The following is a 12699-nucleotide window of genomic DNA, read 5'->3' on the forward strand; positions in this document are numbered from 1 at the left end:
GACAAAAAATATCGTACAAAAGAATCTGACTATCACAAGTAAAAGGGGAACAAAGTGAATTTGGATGAGAGATTTAGAAGGAAAGCGACAAATGAGAATGACCCTGCGTTTATATACTCTGCCGAACTCAACATAGAATTCGTCGGGGGTGCGACGAACTCCATAATTTATATAGAGTTCGTCGGAGGGTACGGCGAACTTGTCCTTAATGTAAAAAAAAATATATTCTGAAAATTAAAGTTCAAAAATCTTATTTGAGGAATTAATTATTTTTTTATTTTATTTTAAAAAAAATCCCAAAATTTTTGATAAAATATGTAGTTAATAATAGTATAATACTAGTAATATAATAATGTCTTTATTAATCATCTTACTATATCTCCGGCAAATCCCTCAAGTTACACGCTAGTAAAGGATATTATTTTAGTGGTATATTAATATTTTTTCCATTGAAAAAGAAAGAAAATTAAAAAAAGAAAGGAAGGAAGAAAGAAAAAACTCTAAATTCTGTCTTTGAAAATTACACGTAAATAATATTATTTAATTAGTACATTTGGAGATAAAAACAATGGAAGCAAAGTAACAATCATTTCAATTTGATATAATGCAAAATCATATTTGATGGGCAAAATTTAGCAATGGACTAATGGATCGGATTTTGAACAATGATGGAGAGAGAAAAATTTTTAAGCTAACTGAAAATCACACACGAGGGTGAATGATGAAGAAAAATCATGTTGGAACTTCAGGAGAACGAGAGTGCATGGTAGTATTAGATAATAATACAAGAACCTAACCTAAGCAATTATTGCTATATCTATCGCCATGCATGCATATGTTAAGACATTTTACATCTTTCACAGTCCATACCAAACTATTGCTAATATTTTATAAACTTTTGACAACCCTAGATCAGGTAACTCAATAAAATTTTATAATGTTTTTTTTTTTCCTTACACTATGCACACACATACACTCTATTATGGGTTCCTATATTCCATTTCGTGTGTTAAATCCAGGTTTCAAACCCTGGTGTAACTTAATGGGAAGCCAACAAATTCTCCATTGATGCCAAACCTCAGCTGCAAATTTTCTAGTGTGTCTCTGAATATCTTCTAATGGAATAATTAGACTAAATTTTGTTTGTGCTGTGGTTATATATTGTGTGTGTATTCCTGAATGTACTGTGGTATTAACTATTTACAGTATTTTCTTTTTGTTTTGGGTTTCATAAGGTGGATCAGTAGTTTTTGTTTTTGGTCTTGGGGTGGATTTGTTGGCCCTAAAGCCGTAGTCCCCAACTTTTTTTCGGCTGAAGCCCACTATAGTGTTGGATGGTCAACAATACAATGGTTAGTCCCTGACCAAAAACACGGCAGATCAATACAACAGTTCGTTAATAATATTTAATTAATGAATCCCCCTAAGGAGTCAATAGAATATTTGTATAATGTATACAATGAGTTATTTATTTGACTCATTATGAGTTAAAAAATGAACATTCAAAATAAAATATTATTAATTTCTCAAATACAATACACCCATACTATCCAGAATAACCATCCGAATACCAGGGATAATAAACATCTGATATCTTACTGAATCGAACATCCCTAAACCCCATTATACACATTATATAAATACTCCATTGACTCCCTATACTTCCTCTTAATTTTAATACGTTGTTAATAAAAAAAAATTCTGCAAATTTCCGTAAAACCAAATTCATAATGATAAATGTATTTCAAGCTTTTATTCATGTAATACAATTTTATACCTAAAACTTTTGAAACTTAATCAGTAATTTTTTTTACTTCTTATGTTGGATACTAAATCTATGAGAAAATTTTTGCAAGGGATCTTAACTTGAGATATAGCCAATTAGTTAAAAAACATACTAGTTACATTAAAAATAAAATAAAATAAAAACTCACTACTATTTTTTGAAATTTCAAAATTAAAAAAAAAAATTAACTGAATTAATCTATATAACAATGGTATAGAGGAGGAATCATATCCAAAGTAGCATTTTGTGGTTTTTAAAATTTTTTTTAATTCAAAAAATGTATTTTCAAGGGTCTCGCAACATAACTCAGCTTCTTTCTCTTCTCTTTCTTCGTCAGCTTTCTTCTTTTCTCTTTCTTCCTTTATGGTGTCACTTTCTTCTCTTCTTTCTCTCTCTCCCTTTGAAACCCTATTCATTTCCTCGAGCTTCACCAAATTGAACTTCTTTCTCCCTTTTTTCCTTCTTTCGGATAACTCTTGCCACCTCTGTCATCGTTTGCCTGCTCTCTTTCTTATTCTCTTTCCTTCATTCTTGTCCTATTCCCTTCTCTCTCTTTCTTTTATAAACCCTCATTCTGATGGAGATCTCATTCTGATTCCACTTCTTTTTAATTCTCTGGAATTTTAACGTATCTCCTATAGTATGAATCATAAAACGGTCTCTGGGGATTAGAATGAAAATCTATAGAGTTACAGAGAGGCGCTGAGGAGGAACGATCGATTGTTTGTGATGAGATTCGAGATAAGCCTCAATGTAGTCCCTGAAGTTGCACTCGAGCTTCATAGTAGTCCCTGAACTTAAAAGTTCCTCAGAGTCATCCCCAACTTGTACTCTGGGACTCAAAGTGGTCCTTCATGCCATTTTAGCACACGTGGCGCAATCGGAAAGCTTAGCTGGCAGCATCGTTGACACCTGGGACTCACAGAAACGACGTCGTTTTGGCTGTGGCACCAAAATGACATGAAACAACGTCGTTTCACGCTCACTACGTCCCTCCCTCAATGTTTCCATAACATTTTGTCTCTCTCCTCTCTACACACAAAACAAACACAACACAGAGTGTGGTTTCTTCTTCTCCCTCCGTCAATCTCCAATGGCGCATGTGCTCCTCCATTAACCGGACCAATTTCAGTGGAAGACGTTGGCTCTGGAGCATCGCTGCTTTCCTCTCCTTCATACACAAAGTTGGGCAGCCTTGTTTCTCTGAAAGAGGTAAGCCAAAAATAAAAAAAAATGTGGTTCCTCAGTTTTTTTGATGTTGTTGTTCATCTAATATTCACAAAAGTTCAGGCCTTTTTTTCGATTGTAATTGGTGGGTATGAACGCCTCTGTTCTGTTCTCTGTGTTAGGGTTTGATCACTACTGGCTTTCGTAGTGGTTTGGCCAAGCAAAATTGTAGAGTAGGAGTTTTTCTTGCGTTTTGATGATATGAAAACGTGTTCTCTATGTGTTAGGGTTTACTACTCTTAGTGGAGGAGTTTCTAAACTATTAATGTGTTTGAGGAGAATAAATCTGATCAATGTATTTGTTTAACAGAGTTTGCATGATCACAGTAGAAGTAAAGATTTTTAGGGAGTTGAAATTTTTTGTAACTCTGATAATGGATTCTGAACTTGATTGATTAGTGAGAGTGATGATGAAAATTGTAGAAGAAAAAAATCATGAATGGTTTTAAATGATGATAAGGCATTATCTGAAGTTTAGCTGAAATGTGCTTCTGTGCTTTATGTGCTTCATTTAACTATTTTTCTCTTGGAATACACAATTATGATACTGGTTAGCTTTTCATAGAAGACTTTTGGGAACTTTTTTTTTTTGCAAAAAAGTTTCCAATGACTACACTTTTTCGAATAGAAAAAAAAGGTCCTAATGTATATTATTACTATTCTTGAATGTCTTGAAGGTGTGAGGAAGCATTGCCTATATTCAAGAGAAGATCTTAGGTGCCTTGCTGGAGTTTTCTGCTAAAAAATTGCAGGTTCAGGTACATTGGTTTTTGTCAATGATCTTCTTTTCAAACATTTTATTTATGGCATGTAGGCACAAGTGTATCCTTTTGTCTTCTGATTCTATTTTTCTCATCAATCATTTTGGTTCCGAATATCCATGCTTATCAAAAAATATGAGTAATTTTTTGTTTATGTAATTTTTTTGCTGCTATTTAATATTATTGTACTACTATTATTACTTATTATGAGTAGAAATTATTACTTATTATGAGTGAGAATTATTACTCTTCTTATTTTTATAAGTAAAAAATTGTGTTTTGTTCCTATCACACACATAATGGCTTAAATCGCTTGCTACAGGTGAAGCAGAGCTGGTGATGGATTTTCTTTTATAATAGTATACATTATTCTGTTTTATGAGTAGTGTTAGGAGTGGTTGGTTTATCTTTTGTGTGTCATAGTTGTTGTGGTTTAAAGTGTAATTATTGTGATTTGATAAAATCATGTGACTCGTAGACATTATCCAAAAAGAATGGATAATGAATCAAAGGTTTTTTATTTTTTGTTTTTTGGTTTTAGGTTGAGTTTGTACAGACTATCTAAAAAAAAAAACTAATAATAGTCTAATAGGTTTTAGTTGAATATTCCATACATATATTTACTTATATTTCCAATCTATTACTAGCAGTGATGTCTGATTTCAAAAAATGGGTGTGATCAATTATTTTTTTTGTAAATATTGGCAGATGGGTAATCAGTTAATTACGATTATATTTCACCATGGAGGGTCGTTTATCACAGAGGCCGATGGGAGTATGTCTTACAACGGTGGAGAGACTTGTGAGTTGCCGGATATTGATACAGACACGCTGGATGTATTCTTCGTCCGAGACTATCACAAGAAAATTGGGTATGACAAGGTTAGCCAAAGTTGGTGGCTGGTGCCTAATCGGCCTATGCAAACTGGTTTAAGAGCAATAGCAGATGATAATGAGCTGATGGAGATGTGTTACCTGGCTCAGCAGAACAAGGGGGTTATTCATGTGTACTACGAACATGGAGTATCTGAGCCTGTGTATATTGAGAAAGCAGAACCAGTGGTTTCTGGCAAGGAGTTGATGCTGATACCAACCATTATCCCCACCCCAAAACCCACTACCAATACCACAACTGAACCAATTCCCAGCATAACACCATGCAATCCAACTTCTGAACCAAAGAATACTACTGAATCCACAAAACCAAAGGAGCCACCTACCTCATTGGCTGCTGGTAACCGAAACAACAAAGGAAAAATTTTCCCCCAACCCACTGCAAGTCTTGGACCTAAGCCCAATCTACCACCAAAAAGAATGGCCCAACCCAGTAAAAGCAAGCCCAAAATCCCACAAAAAAATGCCCCAACCCACAGCAATTCCGAAACTTGGTCCAAAGGAAAAGAAACCAAGAAGGCTTAAAAAAAAGAAAGGCTGTAAGAATGTAAAAATAGCAGCAGCAGCAGCATGTGGAAGGAGGCCACTGACAAGAGCTGCTGCTACTGGAAATATTGTAAGAACAACTGGTAAAAAAAAATAGCCCAAGACAGCCTTTGTTGCTTTGTCTAGTTCAGAAGAATCCTCAGACAGCCATGACAGTGACGATAGTTCAGAGGATGAAGCATATAGGCCTGGTGGTGATGAAGTGTCCAGTGAAGAAGACTTGCCTCCGGATAGGTCAGCAGTAAAGAGTAATGTGAAATTGAGAAGTAAGCCAGGAAAGAAACTTATAAAAGGAAAGAAGTATGTTATGGTTGAAGATGATGGTCCTGTTTGTGCAGACTCAGATTCTGAGGATGATGAAATCATTTTTGGACTGATTCCTAAGTTTGGATCATCAGTTGCTCCTTATCATGATGTGCAGGATGATCCTTATAATGACTCTGATGGTGGAGACTCATGGCACTCGGAAGAAATGAAGACTCCTCCAAACTCTGAGGATGAGTTAGAGGAAGTTGATTCAGATGATGTATTCCCTGCATTTAGAGAAGGAGGGAGGTTTGGAGAGCTTAGACTAGAGGTTGGAATGACTTTCACTACAAAAATGGAGTTTAAAGAGGCTGTGCGTGAATATTGCATACAAGAGGGTAGAAGGATTTGGTTTAAGAAGAATGATAACGTGAGGATGAGAGCTGTGTGTAAGGATGCGAGCTGTGGCTGGCTTGTATATGCCTCTAACAATACTGAGAACAAATGCTGGCAGATCAAGACATTCATGGATGACCACACACCTGTGCAAGAGAGACAAAAAACAGACTAGCTAATAGGAAGTGGCTAGCCTGCAAATTGGTGAAGAAACTAAGAAAATATCCGAATCTGAGACACTCCGAGGCTGCACAATATTTTAAGACTAAATGTGATCTGGAACTAAACAAGTCTTCACTAACCAGGGCCTTAGGAGATGCTAGATCTGTTGTGTACGGTGATGCAGCTGCCTAATATGGTATGGTGAGAGATTATAGGCTGACACTACTGAAGAGCAATCCAGGATCCACTGTCACAGTTGGGGTTATACCTCAGCCCAACCCTGATGACGATCCAATTTTCGAGAAGATGTATGTCTGTTTGGAGGGATGTAAAAAAGGATTTCTGGCTGGTTACAGACCCCTCATAGGCTTGGATGGGGCTTTTCTGAAGACCCGGCATGGTGGTCAGATATTGTCTGCAATTGGCCAAGACACAAACAATCATATATATGTTATTGCCTATGCAATTGTCCCTGTTGAGAACACTGAAAACTGGAGATGGTTCTTGGAATTACTCCATCAAGACCTGGGGGATTATAAGAAGAACAAGCTTTGTTTTATCTCAGATATGCAGAAAGTATGCAATATTTATAGGTTGTCACTTAAAATGATGTTTACACACTGGGCTGCTGATTATGTATGCTGAATTAATCTATTGTGACTTAAAATGATGTTTATACACTGGTTGTGACTTAATAGTTCTTAGTTATAACAAGTCACTTGTTGTTACTTATTAGTTACCTATTAGCTCTGTTTCAACATGATGATAATAACACATGGCTGCTGTCTATAGTTGCTGAATTAATCTATTGTGACTTATTTATACAGTGGTTATGACTTAAGAATTCTAAGTTATTTAGTGTCAACCTATCTATTGTAGTTATCTATCTGATGTTAATACACTGGGCTGCTGTCTATATATGCAGAATTAACCCTGGATTGATTATATGCTGCATAATGTTCTGTCAATCTGTTCTTACTCATTTATCATGTTCTGCATAATGTTCTGTAATAGTGTTGTGTAGGGACTAGTTTGATGTCACTTACATAAGTGTAGGGACTAGTTTGATGTCACTTGAACAAGTCTAGGGACTATTTTAATGTCACTTATATAACTGTAGGGACAGATTTGCTGCCCGATAACAACTATCTGACCCCTTCTTTGGTATCTGAAACAGGGCCTTATAAATGCAGTTAAGGAGGTTTTTCCAGATGTGCATCACAGATTCTGTGTTTGGAATCTGTGGAAGAACTTCAACAAGCAATGGAAGGATCTCCAGCTTAGAGGGCTACTCTGGGATTGTGCAAGGTGTACTAGCCAAGATGGCTTCCTTGATATCATCAAAAAGATTGAAAGGGTTAATAAGGAAGCCTGGGAGTATTTGAACAAGTGGCCTAGAGACTCTTGGAGTCAGGCATTCTTTAGTAATGCACCTAAAATAGATAACATCTGCAACAATGCCTGTGAAGTCTTCAACTCCAGGATCAAAGATGCTAGAGCTAAGCCTATTATCACACTCTTGGAAGAAGTCAGAATGTATGCAATGAGGTCGATAGCTAGGAACAAGGTGAAGCTGAATTCAAACATTGGAGTTCTACCTCCTATACAACGCAGCAGGTTAGAAAAGATACGAAAGGAATCAAAAAATTGGGTCCCGATGTGGTCTGGTGATGCAGATTATGAGAAGTTCGAAGTACATGGCTGGCCGACCAACATGGTTGTGGACTTGGGAAAGAGGCTCTGCACATGTGGTTTCTAGCAATTGAGTGGTAATATTTTTTAAATTTATTGTCTTAGTCTTATTATCATTATCAACCTTTGTTGTAGGCTTACTGTTGTTGTCTTTGTTGTTGTGTGAATGCTGTTTAGGGATGCCATGTGTGCATGCGTGTGCTGCACTGGCAAGGGATGGTAAGAGACTGGAGGACTACTATCACCAGTGGTTGACCATGGAAGCATATAACAACACATATGCCTTCCATATCAATCCAATTCCAGGTCAAGCACTATGAAAAAAGTCACCATATAACAGACCACAAGCACCAAAATTTAGAAACAAGCCTGGACCACTCAAGAAAAAAAGAAGAAAAGATGCTGATGAGGAGCCAAGTGGGAGTAAGAAGTTGAAGACGAAGATGAAAAGAATATATAAAAAAGGTCGATGTCGTTGTTGTGGCGAAGCAGAACACACGAGAAGGAACTGTCCAAAGAGGGCTGCTGCCGAAGAGGCTGCTGCAGCTGCAGAAGCTGCTGCTGCACAACCCACTGCTGCTAATGGTGGTGAAGGTCAGCCCAACTCTGCTGCCCCTGTCCCAGAAGCCCCAACCGAAATCAATTTTGACCAAAGTCAACCACCCTCGGAAGCAACTGATGACTCTCAACAGGTTCACGAGCTTATATGATTTTAAATTTATCATACTCACATCCTTACCTAGTTTACTAACTATGTTACATTTTTTGGCTGATAGGTTCTACCCTCACCTGTTAGGTCGACAAAGCTCCCTTTAAAAAGAAAGTTAGCCAAGGGTTGTGAAAAACCAGCTTCAGGAAGTAGCAATCCACCAGTAACCACCCCACCTGCTGCTAACCCACCAGGAAGTAGTCATACATCAAGGAATCTCGCACCTAACCCTATGCAAGGTGCAACACATGGAACTGCTACAAGGCTTGCAAATTTCATGAAATTTGTGCCCAATCCTGGATTCAAGGCACCCAAACACAAAAAATGAAAATTAGGATGATTATGTTTAGGGAAAGCAGGCTGTATTTTTGTATCTATTTTGCTGATGTTGTTTACAATGCTTAAAACATTGTCCCAGTGTTGGGAATTTTAGGGAAAGCAGGCTATTTTTTGTATCTATTTTGCTGATGTTGTTTACAATGCCTAAAATATTGTCCCAGTGTTTGGGATTTTAGGGAAAGCAGGCTGTGTTTTTGTATCTATTTTGCTGGTGTTTTGGCTCTATAATGCCTTTTTTGAATCAAACATTACCAATATGAATATGAATTATGAATTATGATTTTATTTAATTGAGTTTTCTCAGCCTTTTCTTTATATATTATCCTCTGTTACAAATCTAAGACTAGTTCAAGTGCTGTCCATTTCTATTTCATTGAAAAGAAGTCCAGGAACAGAAATATGCATATAATCAAACACCTTAATTTTCATTTCTTTCAAACAAAAGGATAGGAACAACTACATGAACAAGGAATGAATATAACATGCATGTCATTTATTTTTTGCTAGCTACAGTTGACCCTGCTGTCTATCCAGCTTTAATACAAGAACACCAATTACAATCAGCAGCATGAACACAAACATCAAAATTCTCTCCATTTTTAGAACCCTAATTTCAGCTTCTAATTTACCAAATTTTCAAGCCATCTTCATCTTCCATTCTTCGTCATCAACTGAATGTCTTGTTCTATCATCACATGGCATGGCATCTTCCAAAACTTTATCAACCCACAAAAACAATCCACACCATTTCTTCCCAATGGTCTGCACATCAAAGAAAATTCAATCAGCAAAATTTATATCCTCCAATACAGCATTCAACAACAACAACACTTACATTGTAGTTTGGGCAACCCAGGAATGGTCTCCCTGGATTAGAATCCGTCCCTGACCACCGGAGCACCGGTCTCGACCCGCAGGCACACCATTCTGGCAAACGAGCTTCTCTGTTTCTGTTCATTCTCCTTATGATGCTTCCAAATGATTGTGGGTTATTCGAGCTCCCAGCTGCATTGCTCGTGGTAGCCATAACCGGCGGGTTTCAGAGAGGGAGAAGAGAAGAACACAGCTCCGACGAGAAGAGAGCAGAGCGAACAATGTGGCCTTCAAAATTAGGAATTAGGGTTTTAACTAACCTTGAGGGACCAAATTGAGTCGGAAGAGTTTACTCTGCCACATCAGCTAGCCGTTGTGAGTCCCATGTGTCACCAACGCTGCCAGCTAAGCTTTCCGGTTGCGCCACGTGTGCTGAAATGGCCGGAAGGACCACTTTGAGTCCCGGAGTGCAAGTTCGGGGATGAATCTGAGGAACTTTTAAGTTCAGGGACTACTATGAGGCTCGAGTGCAACTTCAGGGACTACATTGAGGCTTATCTCGATGAGATCCAGCAACAGATCTCATCGAAAGAATCTTTTTTATTTTCTATTCCATTAGCTCTAGTTTCCTTGTGTCTGTGGAATGGAGCTGTACGGGCGATCCAGCGAGGGTTCCTGATCTGATCAATGGACAGAGTGGATTGGAATTTGACTCAAAGGTATGATATTATGTTAGATTTGATATAATGCTCCAACTGCTCTGTTTTTTTTTTCATTTTTTGTTCATAAAATAAAATATGAAAATCGTTTTCTTTTTTTCCAATGTTTGTGGTTTTTGCGATTGTAATTTGTCTTAGAGGAGAATGTGGGGTGTTGTGAAGTGTGTGTGATCCTGATTTTGAAAAATACAGAGGTTGTGTGGTAAATGAGATTGGGTGCTGCAGAGGAATTTTATCCCCAAAGACCTGGTGAGGCTTATTGTATCTACTATTTGAGGACTGGATTCTGTGGCTATGGTTCCCGCTACCGTTTCAACCATTCCTGTGACCGGGCCGATGTAAAATTTATAGTTCGTTTGATTTTTAAGTTTGTGGAGAATTTTTTGTTGTATTATTTTTGTGTTTGATGTGATCATCGGTCTTTCTTAGTGTAAAAAATGAAGAACCTTTTCATTTTCTATTCCATCAGATCTGGTTTCATTGTGTCCGCCCAATGGATCAGTACGGCCGATTGAGCGAGGGTTTCCGGTCTGATCCAGCGAGTGTTGAGGTTATTGAATCAAATGTCTTTTTGTTTGATGGGGTTTTCCTTGAATCACTATTCTTTTTAATCAATTGAAATATGAGATTCATATATTCGCAGTGGTCTAATGATTCCGTGATATGTGAATGTTTCAGGCTGTTGGTGTTGTTGCTAGGGCTAGAGGATAAGAGTTCCTGGAGCCAATTGGCCAGCCTTTATGCCAGGTGCTTAATATGGTTCTGGTTATACTTTTGATATGTGTTAATATTTCCTTTGACAATTGATTCCTGTGATACTTTGTTTTATATATGAAAGGATGTGTTCTGTGGTAATCTATAATTCTATTGTATGTGTGTAGTTTGAAATAATCTTGAATTTTTATTTTGACTCATATTTGTAGTTTGAAATTCTTTTTGTGTGTTGATTACTAGGTTTACTTGATCCAGATTCCTAAACAGGTAGAGTATATTGATTCTATTTGTTCCTTTAAAATGATGTAGTTATCACTTACACTTCTAACCTGGTTGACAAATTCTGACCCGAGATCTCAACCGGTGTCTCCTTGATGTACGGATTTTCTCTATTCCTGCTTCTGAATTTTTTATCTTTTTTATTTGGGGTTTTCAGTTGCGTTTTCTTTGCCCAGGGTTTGAGCTATTTTATTTTATAAAAGTTAAATCATATTAAGACTAATAATTGTCAGTTGTATCCTGATTCCATTGAATGGGTTTTGTTTCTGATGATAGTTGCTAATTCATTTAGTTCTATTTTGTGTTTGAATTCTGTACGTTGTCAATTTTTTATTTCTCTAATAAGTTGATGTTGTGCTTTATAAATTGATAGAGTGATAGAATCATAAATTCTCTTTGCAAAACTCATTAAATTTTTTGTGGAAGATTTTTCGTTCAGCACAAAGCTGTTGAGTGATGTTTGTTGTTTTATAATGCTTCAGGTGTTTTTGTCTCTTTCATTTGATGAAGATCTTGGGATGTCTAAGAAGAAAGACGAAAGAGAAGTACATATGAATTAATTGCTAAGACAAAAGAGAAGGTAATTTTTATTTATAAATCACTTATTATATAATATGTTTGTGTATTTATATTACAGGGAGTCACCATTAATTCTTGGATTGATAGGGTGTGACAAATTTTTTTAATTATTTATTTTTAAAAAGGGAAAAAATATGTTTTTCTTGAAATATTATTAGTTATTAAAAAATTTTAATTTTGAGACACTTAGATGTGTTTGAGGACTGCTGGTGGACGAAATTGTGATCAACAATAATGGCTCTTTGGCATGTGCCAAAAAGACTAACTCAGCACTTTCTTTCCACAACTCCGTTCAACTTAACCAGCAAGTGTACTGGGTCATCCAAGTAATACCTTACGTGAGTAAGGGTCGATCCCACAAAGATTGTTGGTATGAAGCAAGCTATGGTCACCTTGTAAATCTCAGTTAGGCGAATTAAATTGGTTTATGATGAGTTCAAAAATTAATAAATAAATAGACAATAAAAAGGGATAGAAATACTTATGTAAATCAATAGTGGGAATTTCAGATAGGCGTATGGAGATGCTGTGCTCCTCTTGAATCTCTACTTTCTTATTACATTCATCCAATCCTTCCTACTCCTTTCCATGGCAAGCTGTATGTAGGGCATCACCGTTGTCAATGGCTACATCTCATCCTCTCAGTGAAAACGTTCCTATGCTCTGTCACAGAACGGCTAATCATCTGTCGATTCTCAATCAGGTTGGAATAGAATCCCTTGATTCTTTTGCGTTTGTCATCACGCCCAGCCTTCACGAGTTTGAAGCTCGTCACAGTCATTCAATACCGGAATCCTACTCGGAATACCACAGACAAGGTTAGACTTTCCAGATTCC

The sequence above is a fragment of the Arachis duranensis genome, chromosome 8 (assembly GCF_000817695.3).
Source record: "Arachis duranensis cultivar V14167 chromosome 8, aradu.V14167.gnm2.J7QH, whole genome shotgun sequence".
Lineage (NCBI taxonomy): Eukaryota > Viridiplantae > Streptophyta > Magnoliopsida > Fabales > Fabaceae > Arachis > Arachis duranensis.